Below are 13,262 nucleotides of genomic sequence, written 5' to 3'. Positions count from 1 at the left end.
ATCCGTTTCAATTCTTTATTAATCACTATTTAAGCAACAAATTTACTCTTTTCCGATGATTTTTCCAGCGTAATTGTGGGCATGTTCTCTTTATACTGTAATAATTCAAATCTGAAACTTAAACAACATGTAATGTTTCCAAGTTTATCCTATGAAAGATATAAGTGTATTTAGTTCCACTTTTCATTTGATACACAAATTAATTTGTCTTGAAATTTGTGACATTTACATTCATACGCATGTTTGCATACGATCTGACCTGTTGGCTCTTCTTCATATTTCTGTTCCTCATACAGGCCCTTTATTTGATGATATGCATAACTGTGTATGTCTAATGCTTACAGTCTGTTATATTTACAGAAACCTGCTACTGAACTTTGTTAAATAGCATTGTAAAGCTGTATATATTGTTTGATTTCAACAGTCATCCAAAGTGACATGTAATACCCAGTAACATGTAATATCACAGTGGCATGTGATAGCACAGTAACATACCCATTAACATGTAATATCACAGTCACATGTAATGTGACAGTGACATGTATAGCACAGTAAAATTAAATATCCAGTAACATGTAAGTAACATGTAATATCCAGTAACATGTAATATCACAGTGACATGTAAAGCACAGTAACATGTAATATCCAGTAACATGTAATATCGAGTAACATGTAATACATAGTGACTTGTAATAGGCAGAGACATGTAATACACGTGCAGTGATGTGTAATATGCAGTAACATGTAATATCACAGTGACATGTAATAGCACAGTAACATCTCTAGTAACATGTAATATCCAGTAACATGTAATACACAGTGACATAATATAACCCACAAAATGTATGAAAACATTTCCCTCCTTAGTGATATCGTGATGGAGCTGACATTAAGTCTCTAACAATCTGGCAACTATTACTAACTGCATTGAACACATCCTTCCATGATAACATATTACACATACACACACTGTTTGTATCTTCATATTGATTTTTCCCCCAGTACTGACTCATACCAACACAATGAGTGAAAGAGTTGAGAAGTTTTGTGTGACAGCTTGCTCCTAATTGAGAACTGCTCTATTGTTTGGTCCATTCTCTGCGTGTGAGCGACTTCCATGTATTGAGGCGTTTTTTTTTCCACCGCTGGACTTGAAATTTAATAAGAAGCCGACCTTGGCACATATATATATACACATACATACATACTGTAGGTGCATATATATCTAAGAAGGTAAATTGCATTGTACTACCAGTGTTTTTGAAATCTCATGCAGTTTCAGAATGCATTGTGTGTCCATCCATCATATTTGAACACTAGCATTACTGATGGATTAAGTTATAGGTTTGGAAACTTAACAAAATAGGAATGAAGAAACTTTTTGTCAGAATCTGACCGCAAGCAAAGAACATGTGTTGTGGCGGTCATGACTTTGTAACAAAGTAGCATTGTACTGTTTGTATGGTAATTTATTTCTCAGAAAGTTAATTACGTACATAACAGTACAAACACATCCTGTTACAACCAACTTGTCTGCATAAAGGATATACTGGTTTAACGCCAAAGCTCATCCATTGTCCACAAATCTTATCATCGGTCAGTTTTCTTTTGTACTTGAAGTGGAAGTTATTACGACAGCTACTGTAGGTAAGTACAGGTCAGATTGGTTTTAATATTAACTAAATGATATTAAATGATTATTGAAAACTTAATAGTTTTGGGTAAAACTTGACAATTTAAACTTGATATCCACAAAGAAGAATTTATTCTGAGGTAATTTAGTGCCATGAATTATAGCTGTTTGGTTTGAGTTCCGACATGATTTAGTGCTATTTTCTTTCTCGGGTTACACAGAGCCATATTGTATAAGGTCATTATCAGTGATTGCTTGTAGTTGTGGCATGTGTGGAGTGAATGTAATTGGATGATGTAAACATGGCCTACAGATGTGGTCAAAAGCTGATACCTGTAGGTGGGGGGGGGGCCAAGAACAGACCCACAACTCTATTACTAAATTATGGTACAGCCCTCTGTATCCCTTTAGTGTTAATGTTAGTTACTAAGATAATTAACACACCCTCCCACTGTCCCTTACGCAATGACAAAGTCATGTAAGTAACATAGTTTAAAACCAGTGAACAGGGAGTGACAGAGTGGAGACGAGATTCGCAGCTGTTCCGCTGTATCACAGTTAAAACCACAAACTTGCTGTCCTAACCTGACCCAACAAAGTGAAAGTTATTTAGTGATCCATCCAATTCATTTATGGTTGACAGGATAGGAAAGTGCATTCCCTTAAAGCTGTTTGATCAAGCAGTTCAGTCACAGTTTAGTTCTCACTGTAGGTGGTAACATGTTACCCCCCCCCCCCCCCCCCCCCCCCCAAAATGGTGTTGATTTTGGTAGTTTCAAAGTTGTCAACTTTATTTCTGATTCCGAAATATTCTGTAACAGTGACAAACTTTGCATTGACTTGGCACATTTATGTTCAAATAATGAAGCAGTTTAATATTTGTGTTTTATTGCCCATGAATAATAAATTGATCAATATTAAACACCTTGTCCCAGGGAGTGAGAGATTTGGAACAGAGTGGCATCATTCCTTACCTACAACTAAAGTTCCTTTTTAAAGGTCCCAAATCTAGGTGGGGGACATTGTCTTCAATTTCCTCAATTAACAGATCTATTCTGAGCAGTAATTGTTGTATTAAAAGATTGTGCAGAATTACTGGTATATTGGTAACCATATGTATTACTGCTGCTTTAAGTAAGCTATGGATGGATGGAAGTTTGCTGGAGTAGATTAAGAAACCACAGATGCAGGGAAGCTTTTAATATAGTCTGCATCACTTAATTATATAACTTCAGCAAGTGATGCTTAACCAATATTGATCACCACAGAATCTACTTGAAGGAGGAAATTAATCATTAAGTCATTACCAAATAATTAGGTTTTAATGTGAGCTAGCTGTTAATTGATGGATCAGTGATTCGGTTGAATTTAGTATGGACAGAAGCCTTTATGAATTATTCTATGTCAGACTAATGAACAGGTTTGTGATGATGATGATAATACAGGAGAGTAAGCTCTGTATATTAAAGTAGCATTCAAGGTTTTTATCAGCTTCAAGAATCACATTAAATGGTACATGCATAAAGTTGACAATAAATTATAACATATTGTAAGCTCCTTAAAAGCATCGACTAAAGGTATCGTGCAGCCTCAGTGAAGATATTTATGTTTTCTGAGTCAGTTTTCAAACGTTATCAGGATCAACCCCAGTTTTTGCCCTAAGCTATTATAACCTGTTGAGATGTGTGTTAATGTATTTGTTCTAAGACATTTTAATTAGACAATGAACTGTTCCAGGAAAAGAAAATAGCTTTCATATAGGCAGTTTTGGCACTCAAATGGACATTCTATCTACAGTTAGTTCTAGCATATTTGGGGACTGTACTGATGGCCAATAGGCAAAGCAGTATAAACCAAACTGTTCTAGATGACTTTATATCAATTCTCTACACCTCCATGTCACTGAAGAAAAATTTCAATTCTATTCAATTGTTGTATTAATTGTAATTTAGCCCTATTTCTAGTATGGTACTATTGACAGTAGCAAAACCTAGGAGTTCATAGACCGGCCACATTTCACACTTCCTTGCATCATTTTCCATAATTCACATTTTTCTAGAGTCAAACTTTTCTAGCTAGACTCTGTCCAAATTTTAAATATGATTTGTTTTTTCTTTTTGTAAGTGCAGAATTACTTTCATATTTAAACATGTTATTTCAGTGGTTTAATGTCAAACTTCATGGTTCAGACCAGATCATTTCTACGAGCTCACATAATAGAAGTTTCTCTCGTTTCAATTGTCCCCATTGTGCAGGTAGAGTGCTAGAGAAACAAGATCAATACTAGAGAAAAATTCTGTAATTTGATCGTTTAAAGTTGTCCTTCAAAAGAGGTTTTATTACTAGATGTCTAAGTCCTCTGAATGCAATCTTCTTGCTTGGATGTTTCTCTGTATTTTAAACACTGAGCAGGATTGCCACATTCCTTCCTATTGTTGCAAAAATATCACAAAAAACTTGTCTTTAACTGTTGAGTTGGATTTACAACTAATCTCATAACACTGACTGGAATGTAACTCTATATACATATTGTATGGATGACTTTTTCACTTTTGGGAGGATTTATTTTACACAACCGTGGGAAAATTGATCTGTGTTTGGTATAAATGGGAGGAGTAGATTTCACTGTAGATATTTCCATGCTGAATGGTGATAGCCTCTACATCTATAGGGCTGTGCATGGACTCTTTTGTTACAGATTTTTTTTTTTTACTTTCAGAATGTGTCATGAACATAGACAATGTAATCGGAAAACTGTGGTTCATACACCATTTTTGGATCTTCACTATTTATATTGTAGATGACTTTGTAACAAAAAAAGTCCATTGCCTTACTACAGCAACGCCAAGGGTAGGGAGGGGGGGGGGTCAGGTGGAGGAAGTTCCTCACAAACTAGTTGTTGTATATTAATATAAGACATTCCTATCTTTTGGCTTTATATAATAATTTAGCAGCAATTGTCACAGTTTGATCATGTTTGCAAGATGGAAGAGGTACTTCCAGGTGAACCCATCATTTTAAGGCATAAATATTTGATGTATTAATCACCTGGACTGCTGGGCATCTTCTACGCACTGCCTATCTTCTTCTTTTACCTGTCTACCCGTTCATACCCCCTGCCTGCACGATGTCTACCCCTTCCTATTAGGGTTGGGCGATATTTGCTTTTTAATGTCACGATAAATAGTTCAAAAATTATCGCGATATTTCGATAATTACGATAATTTTTTCTTGTTGTTTTTAGTGTGTTCGCGAACACACTAAAAACAACTGCCGATTTCCCACCGGTGTTTTCGCGCAGCAAACACACCGGGCATAATGGTGTGGGGTTCAGGGTCCGCCTTAGAGCCCCGTTGGGGTCAAGGGGTGGAACCCCTTGTAGGGGTCCAGGGGCGAAGGCCCCCGGAAAAGTTAAGTATTTTTTCGTGTCTGGCGATAAAAAATTCGCAATTGAGGATTCAAAATACTGACTAACTTTATGAATTTAAATTGTCACGAAACTGATGAAAGTTTTAAAATGACAAGTTAGAGTAGCTATATTATGTGATAAAATGAAAAGAGAATTAATCTGTCTTACAATCTTTATAAAGTTTAACTTACAAAACTGTCGATATTATGAAACAAACTACGTGCGGCAAAGCCCCGTTTCTAGACTGCCTAACAATCAGTTTACAACTGCAGTGTTTAACCGTACTTAAATATCACGGTAGGCTACAATGTGCTTCAAATTTTCTCAGGTACCTTGCAAAACAACCCCCCTGTCTAACACCTGTTTGTTAACATTTTTGGCACGGTTCCAAAAAACTTTTCATGGAGTGAACTTTTTTGGCTCCACTCTAGAATTAATTAGGTCAGTCAGTAAAGGATCCGTAAAGTTATGCGAAATATTATCTTAGACGTTCAAGGAAAGTAGGTAAATATCCCCGTAACATTAAGGTAAGTAAAACACACCTCAAGCCAACCGACTCCTCCGCATGAACAAAACAATCTATTCCCCATGATACACGAAGCACAGTCTATACCATACAGACATACTGAAGCACGATATCAAGGCCCCAATAGCTACAGTATGGCCATCTTTATGAAAGTAAACCTTGTAATTCCATGTTTTAGGCCACCAGGCGTGATTAACTTAATGCTAAATATTGTTTCCATGTCCTTGTAGAAATCGTCAACTTCGCAAAATACAATTAGTTGTGTTTTTGTTATTACGTGAGATCCGTAACCGACGAAGTGGTTAGGCTATTTACTATACACTTAACTATGGTAGGATATTATTATTCTTTTTTTGTGGAAATTCTAGAAAATACTTTCTCCCGCTTTACACCAGATGTGGTCTTCTGGTTTATTCATAAATGGGTGTACTAGAGCCTTGTTTACATGACACTTGTTGCATTTAGCACGATATGCCAGTTTCGCATGAATTTTTCGAAAGTATTTTGCTCGATCTTTCGTAAAATTAGAAAGGTTTACCAACTTACTGTTCGTACACAATTGGTTATTCTCTACTGATTTTCAGTTTTGTTCTCTATACAGTCAATGTTGTAAAGAACGGGTTTTTATGAAGTTCAAAAGTCAGTAAATGAAGTTGATAAAATATTTCTTTTCAACTTTCTTAACCATGGAATGCTAGAATAACATTTACACATAAAACGGAGAATTTTTTTTCTACATCTATTTCAAATTTCTTTCACAAGAAATTATCGTCATTTGTTCAATCCTCAAAAAATATCGTCTTGAAAAAAAATTATCGCGATAATAATAATTTTCGATATATCGCCCAACCCTACTTCCTATCCCTACCTACCCCTATCCCTCCCTACCCCTCCCTGCCAGATGTCCACCCCTGTCTAGCCCAGTATGTCGCTGTGTGGACTTTAATATCCATCTAACTCTGTTAGTATTGTTCAAAAGACATCAAATGGTTCCTTTTTTGTGAGAAGACTCTGAGAATGATTTAGCTTTCTTCCACCCTTTCTCCAAAACAAAGTCCTCTAATGTAGTGTTATCAATCATTGCAGATTCCTCATAACTGTTTTAATATCATGTACTCTTTTCATCTTGAACCAGTATATAGTTGACATGTGATTTTCTTGTAACTGCGTTTAATGCACGTGTAAAATTATAAGGTATGAGTAATGACTTAACTATCAGAGGTGACTAACGTTTGTCAATTAAGAAACGTTGACACATTGACATACGAAAGCAGGTGTAAAGTTAGTTCAGCTATGCTACCAGAACTTATTACTGCACAACAGACCCTAACCTCATAATTCATCTTCATAACAGATTTGATTAGGAAGGTGTTTTAATTTTGAAGTCAATTTAAAATCATTATGAATTGATCGTCCCCTTGAGCCAAAATGAACTCTTTTATCTTTTTTGATAAATCCACCGAGGGATGTAAGGAAATGGTTTCCGTTCATCTTGAATTAAGGTGATAAATTGTTTACCTAATCTATCTTGAAGAGGTTTCTCCTGTAGGTATTTACAGTCTGTCATTGGTCATTATTCTACTGTCTGTTATTTCTGATGTCCAAGCTAGCTTGGTAGAGGGATGTTTTGTAGGCTGGTCCCAGCAGCACTCATGTTCACATTCCTTGGGGGGTGGGGGGGGGGAGAAGGATGTAACAGTTAGCTTGGATCAGTATTGGAATTTACAAAAGAAAATCTGGAGTAATTGTTAGGAGTGAGATCATCTATGAAAGAATGTTACTTGCATTTTCAGGTGATGATTGTTGTCAGGTAATAATTTATCTGGTTATGGACATCGCAAAGTGCTATGCAAACTGTGCACATTACTATACAAACTGTGCACATTACTATACAAACTGTTCACATTACTATACAAAATGGGCAAATTACTATACAAACTGTGCACATTACTATACAAACTGTGCACATTACTATACAAACTGTGCACATTACTATACAAACTGTGCACATTACTACTGTATACAAACTGCACATTACTATACAAACTGTGCACATTACTATACAAACTGTGCACATTACTATACAAACTGTGCACATTACTATACAAAATGGGCAAATTACTATACAAACTGTGCACATTACTATACAAACTGTGCACATTACTATACAAACTGTGCACATTACTATACAAACTGTGCACATTACTATACAAACTGTTCACATTACTATACAAAATGGGCAAATTACTATACAAACTGTGCACATTACTATACAAACTGTGCACATTACTATACAAACTGTGCACATTACTATGCAAACTGTGCACATTACTACTGTATACAAACTGCACATTACTATACAAACTGTGCACATTACTATACAAACTGTGCACATTTCTATGCAAACTGTGCACATTTCTATGCAAACTGTGCACATTACTATACAAACTATGCACATTACTATACAAACTGTTCACATTACTATACAAAATGGGCAAATTACTATACAAACTGTGCACATTACTATACAAACTGTGCACATTACTATGCAAACTGTGCACATTACTACTGTATACAAACTGCACATTACTATACAAACTGTGCACATTACTATACAAACTGTGCACATTACTATACAAACTGTGCACATTACTATACAAACTGTTCACATTACTATACAAAATGGGCAAATTACTATACAAACTGTGCACATTACTATACAAACTGTGCACATTACTATACAAACTGTGCACATTACTATGCAAACTGTGCACATTACTACTGTATACAAACTGCACATTACTATACAAACTGTGCACATTACTATACAAACTGTGCACATTACTGTACAAACTGTGCACATTACTATACAAACTGTTCACATTACTATACAAAATGGGCAAATTACTATACAAACTGTGCACATTACTATACAAACTGTGCACATTACTATACAAACTGTGCACATTACTATACAAACTGTTCACATTACTATACAAAATGGGCAAATTACTATACAAACTGTGCACATTACTATACAAACTGTGCACATTACTATACAAACTGTGCACATTACTATGCAAACTGTGCACATTACTACTGTATACAAACTGCACATTACTATACAAACTGTGCACATTACTATACAAACTGTGCACATTTCTATGCAAACTGTGCACATTTCTATGCAAACTGTGCACATTACTATACAAACTATGCACATTACTATACAAACTATGCACATTACTATACAAACTATGCACATTACTATACAAACTGTGCAAAGATCATGCATAGCAGTGTTAGTACACAGAACCATAATATTTTAGTTAGCTCTAGGCAAAGTTAATAGCCTTCAAAAAGTGCTATGCAAATTATACCCCGGTCGTGTTTGATAAGCGTGTTTTAAGAGGAGTATGTCGAATTGATGTCACATACGACACAAACCCAACCATCATTTTAATTGGTCTGTGTGATGGAGATAATTGTCATGAACAACTTCCCCAAAACAGCTAAAGATACGAAAAATTATATCATTATTATTGTTATTATTACAAAGTATACTTCCTATAACTATGGCACCACAGATTCACAAACCACGGCTCCCAGACTGGAATTTTAAATTAGGATATCTTCCAAACAGACCAAGATTTTTCTGTTTGGGATAATCAATTATTCACAAAGATAGATATCTCTGTCTTATGAAAGTTACTCCAAAAGTGATGGTTGCATTTGTGTTCTCTCTTATTCCCCCCCCCCCCCCCCCGAACTATACTAAAATCTGTACTAATATTACAGTTAATTAGCTTGTCTGCTTTGATAGTCAAGTTTCCATTCAAATGATGAAGAAAAAGTAAAGATTTTTGTGATTTGGATTTTATCATCAGTACTAACATGAAGAAAGTGTCTTGGCAACATGGTTCAATGCTAGAGTTGAAAAGAATCCCAAACTATTCGCTAAAAGTAATATCCGTTGGTGAAAAATTTCCAGGAGAGAGAAGGTCTTACTTCCTTTCGTTTCGTTCATGAAACATTTTATTTCAGACTCTTTCATCTTTAAATAGAATACAAACGATATAACCAGACAATGAAATCTAGAGCCTGGGTGATTGATAACAATGAGCTTGTAGGTGTAATCACCCCAAAACACTTCAACGGAAAGAAAACAACTTAACAGCATATAGACAGAAGGAACAACTATAAAATATGAAAAACAAAAATGATTAACCTTAGAGAAGATATATGTATGTACGGTATCATTGCTCTATGGGATGAGAGGATCTTTGAGCTTGCTCTTAATTTATTCGAGTTTGGTCACATGTATGCAATCTTATGGGGAGTAAATGCTCCATTTTGTTGCGCAAAATCATCATTAATTTGCAACCAACTTCAATAAGTGTTTAAGTCTAAAAGGTTCTTCTTCATAATACAGTTCCTTTGCATCAGGAAGTGCCTTTCTTTGGATGTTATCATGAGTATTAACACTAGTTAACAAAGTGTCTTGGCAACATGGTTGATAGAAATGAAAAGAATCTGTAAAAACTAATTGCTTTAAAAGTGACATCCGTTGGGTGAAAAATGCCAAGTTTTGTTCCAGGGCAAAACTACAATAAACTGGCAACCATTCAATGAGTGCTTCAAAGATGTACCTTTCTTTGCTTTTTTTGCCCTTTTTCTGAACATTTGAAGAGGATTTCATCAACATGCTTGCTTAACCTTATTTTCTTTGCAAATAGATGTTGTTTTAATATATTTATATAAAATATATGATATATTTAGAAAAAAAGAATATACATTGGAAGTGATTGAATTTCCAGTGTGTTAATCTGCTCAATCTTCACCCTGTCAACTCATTGCTACCACCCTTTCACCCTGCATAGATGATTATCATTCTGTGCCTCTACCATATCTTGCTCACAATCACCTCCAAAGGAGTAGGGAGACCTCCAACGGTCATGGGACTGTTACCCACCAGATAGTAGATCTACCTTCTGTTTCTCAATAACATGTTGCCTACCTTCCCAATTATGTTTCGGTTAAAAGAAGTAGAACGGAAATTTGTTATTGAGTTTTCCCCTGGGATTTCTCGTGTGAGAGGCAGTAAACTGGTTTGTGACACTGGACGGTGTGAGCATACCTGGTGGAGGGGTGGGGGGGGTGGGTCTGGGGCTTTGGGTACATGGACACCCGGAAAATTTTGTTAAACATCCTAATGTATCCTAACAATAAATCAGACGCTATGTTTAATAGGTACGTAGAAGAAATTGTATTTGGTACTATAACTTGTGTCATCACCTGTAAAGCGCATTGAGCAACTTTTGTTGGAGTCTGCACTACATAATTAAGAGTAATTGTTATTATTATGATGATAATTTAGTGTTTCACAACCAGTTTTTCATTGTCATATGATGGCATTATTAAATACTATGATATAATAGTTGAGAGGAATGTAATGTACACTGTGTAAGGGTAAATTGATCGGTGGGACTTGATTGACACCCAGGAACAAAGGCAATACAACACTACTAGGCCTCCAAGGAAATAATACCTTTGAAAACTTTCAGTACTTATAGCATCATTTAAATAATTAGGTCTATACTGATTACTGAACTCCATTAAAGCTGCCATTTGTTTGAATTTTGTGTAGCAATTACATATATTATCCTCTACTTGAATGCACTTAAAGATAAATATGCTCTGTCAGCAAATTGGTGAACTTTTGAAAGGCCTTTATAACTGTTTTCTATAAAGAAACAAAAAACAAGGTGATGTGTGTGGGTAGATCTGATTGCCTGATGGTTATCCCAGGTAGTAGGATTATTGATGATGTGGTACATATACTGTGGTATGGGCTTCCTATATAGGTGCAGTTCTGGGTATATACTTGAAAGTACTCTCTATGCAAATCGCTGTACACAAGCATTGCTGTAACCAATACTTCCAGCTGGGTAGATAGAAGGGTACTTGGAGAGCGAGAGTTTGGGAGGGGAGCAAACTTGGGAACGGGGGATTAGGAGAGGAGATATTGGAGGGAGAATGCAGTAGGTTAGGTAAGGCTGGAAGGGAGAAAGAGGTTTGGAAATGGAGGATGGAAGGAGTTAAGAAATGAGGTGGGGAGAAGTGGTTGGAAGTCAAAGAAGATGGAAAGAACACAAGCGAGAATACGCTGGGAGTGGGAGGGGAGGTTGAGAGAGACAAGGATGTTTTTCTTTTGTATTTAAATTTTCATGACAACAATGGATCAACATTCTGAGACGAGCTAAACAAAAAGGAGGAGCTTTCAAGTATGATGGAGATACAAGTCCCTTCCTCCTCCTCCCCCACCCCTCCCCCACACACTCCCACAATGCTCCTTCAAGCATTGTAAAACAAGAAATCATCTGCACACTTATTTTGGAACATTATTGTTTGTTTGTCTGACAAATTTGACAGAACAGAATTGAAATATGACAAAATAGAATTGATTGTTATGAAATATTTACATACTTAAAATACTTTAAATTTTGATCTATTTCTCCACCTCTCTCTCTTTCTCTCTCTCTCTCCACGCTGTTGCCATATATATCTTAGCTCATATAGCCTGCAATTCCACAAGTTACAGTACTTCAAAGCTTGAATTAAAATATTACACTTCCTTCTTGTAAGTACTGTATATACCAATTCACACCCAAATTACTGGACAACCTTCCAGTTTCTGGATAGGGTCGTAAATGACGAAACTAGAAATGTGTGAGGGTGAAAGGGGGGGGGGCAGGGGGAGAGAGGGGGGTCTAAATTAACATTGAAAGTGTACAAACAGATCTTTGGTTAGACAGGCTGTGATGATGGTAATGAATATCAGGTCTCACAGCTGATTTATTCTGCGAGTCTGCATCTCGTCAATATTTGACAACTCTGTGATTGATGGATAGATAAAGTGCTGTCTCTGATATGTCTGGGTACTTGAGAAGTTAAGAAAAGTGCAGTGGGAAAGAAAAGCAATTACCTCTTAAAGGAGGAATAAAAAATTATTTATTCTATATAGGTCTATGCCATATATTATCTGTATAATTCCTCAATCATTAAAGGCTAATCTTCTTTTTGGACTAGTTTAGTGTATACACAATTGTACACTTAAAATCATGGAATTTACTTAATGCATCTACTGTAGACTGGATGTAGCTACTGAAGGTATATATGTGTGTACTGTATGAATGTCTGTGTGTATGGGTAGGTGTATGTATGTGTGCGTTTGTTTTGCTATCTGACCGAGGACTTGAACAAAAGAATTCCAGGTCCTCGGTTGTGATTTCTAAAGAATCGCCACGTCCTCGGAAGAATTCTATTGTATGGGGTATTGTTAAGGTTAGGGTACGTGGATTTGAACAATGGAAAATACAATGGGGTCCTCGGTCTGAATGTAATACAAACATGTATGTTTGTGTAAGTGTGTCAACTAGTCACATTCTCTTAGGAAATAGTTTATCCAATATCCAGTATATAGCATCGCAAATAATAATAATAATAGATTCTTATATAGCACAATATACCTGAGGCGGTCTCAATGCGCTTTACATGTAAACAAACACAAGAAAAGGTATGAAGCAAAATAAGAAGAAAATCAATGTGTTTTAACAGCAGTCTTAAAGGTTGATATAGAAGCAGATTTTCTGATAGTAATAGGAAGATTGTTCCATAAAACTGCAGCAGCAAAT

At 35.9% G+C, this 13,262-nt stretch overlaps 1 protein-coding gene across 3 annotated transcripts in view; it reads left to right on the top strand.

Moving 5' to 3' along the window:
• Window positions 1-13,262, top strand: part of LOC139963911 (uncharacterized) — an 88,583-nt gene that overhangs the window by 14,615 nt on the left and 60,706 nt on the right. The window contains exon 1 of one of the 3 annotated variants that reach the window (XM_071965129.1): window positions 1,366-1,647. The exons of the other annotated variants lie outside the window; for them this stretch is intronic. The gene's annotated coding sequence lies outside the window, so the exon portion shown is untranslated. Of the gene's footprint in view, window positions 1-1,365; window positions 1,648-13,262 lie in introns of those variants that run through there. 3 annotated transcript variants of the gene reach the window in all.

This window comes from Apostichopus japonicus, chromosome 22 (genome assembly GCF_037975245.1).
Source record: "Apostichopus japonicus isolate 1M-3 chromosome 22, ASM3797524v1, whole genome shotgun sequence".
NCBI lineage: Eukaryota > Metazoa > Echinodermata > Holothuroidea > Aspidochirotida > Stichopodidae > Apostichopus > Apostichopus japonicus.
This window is presented reverse-complemented; position numbering and strand designations above follow the sequence as displayed.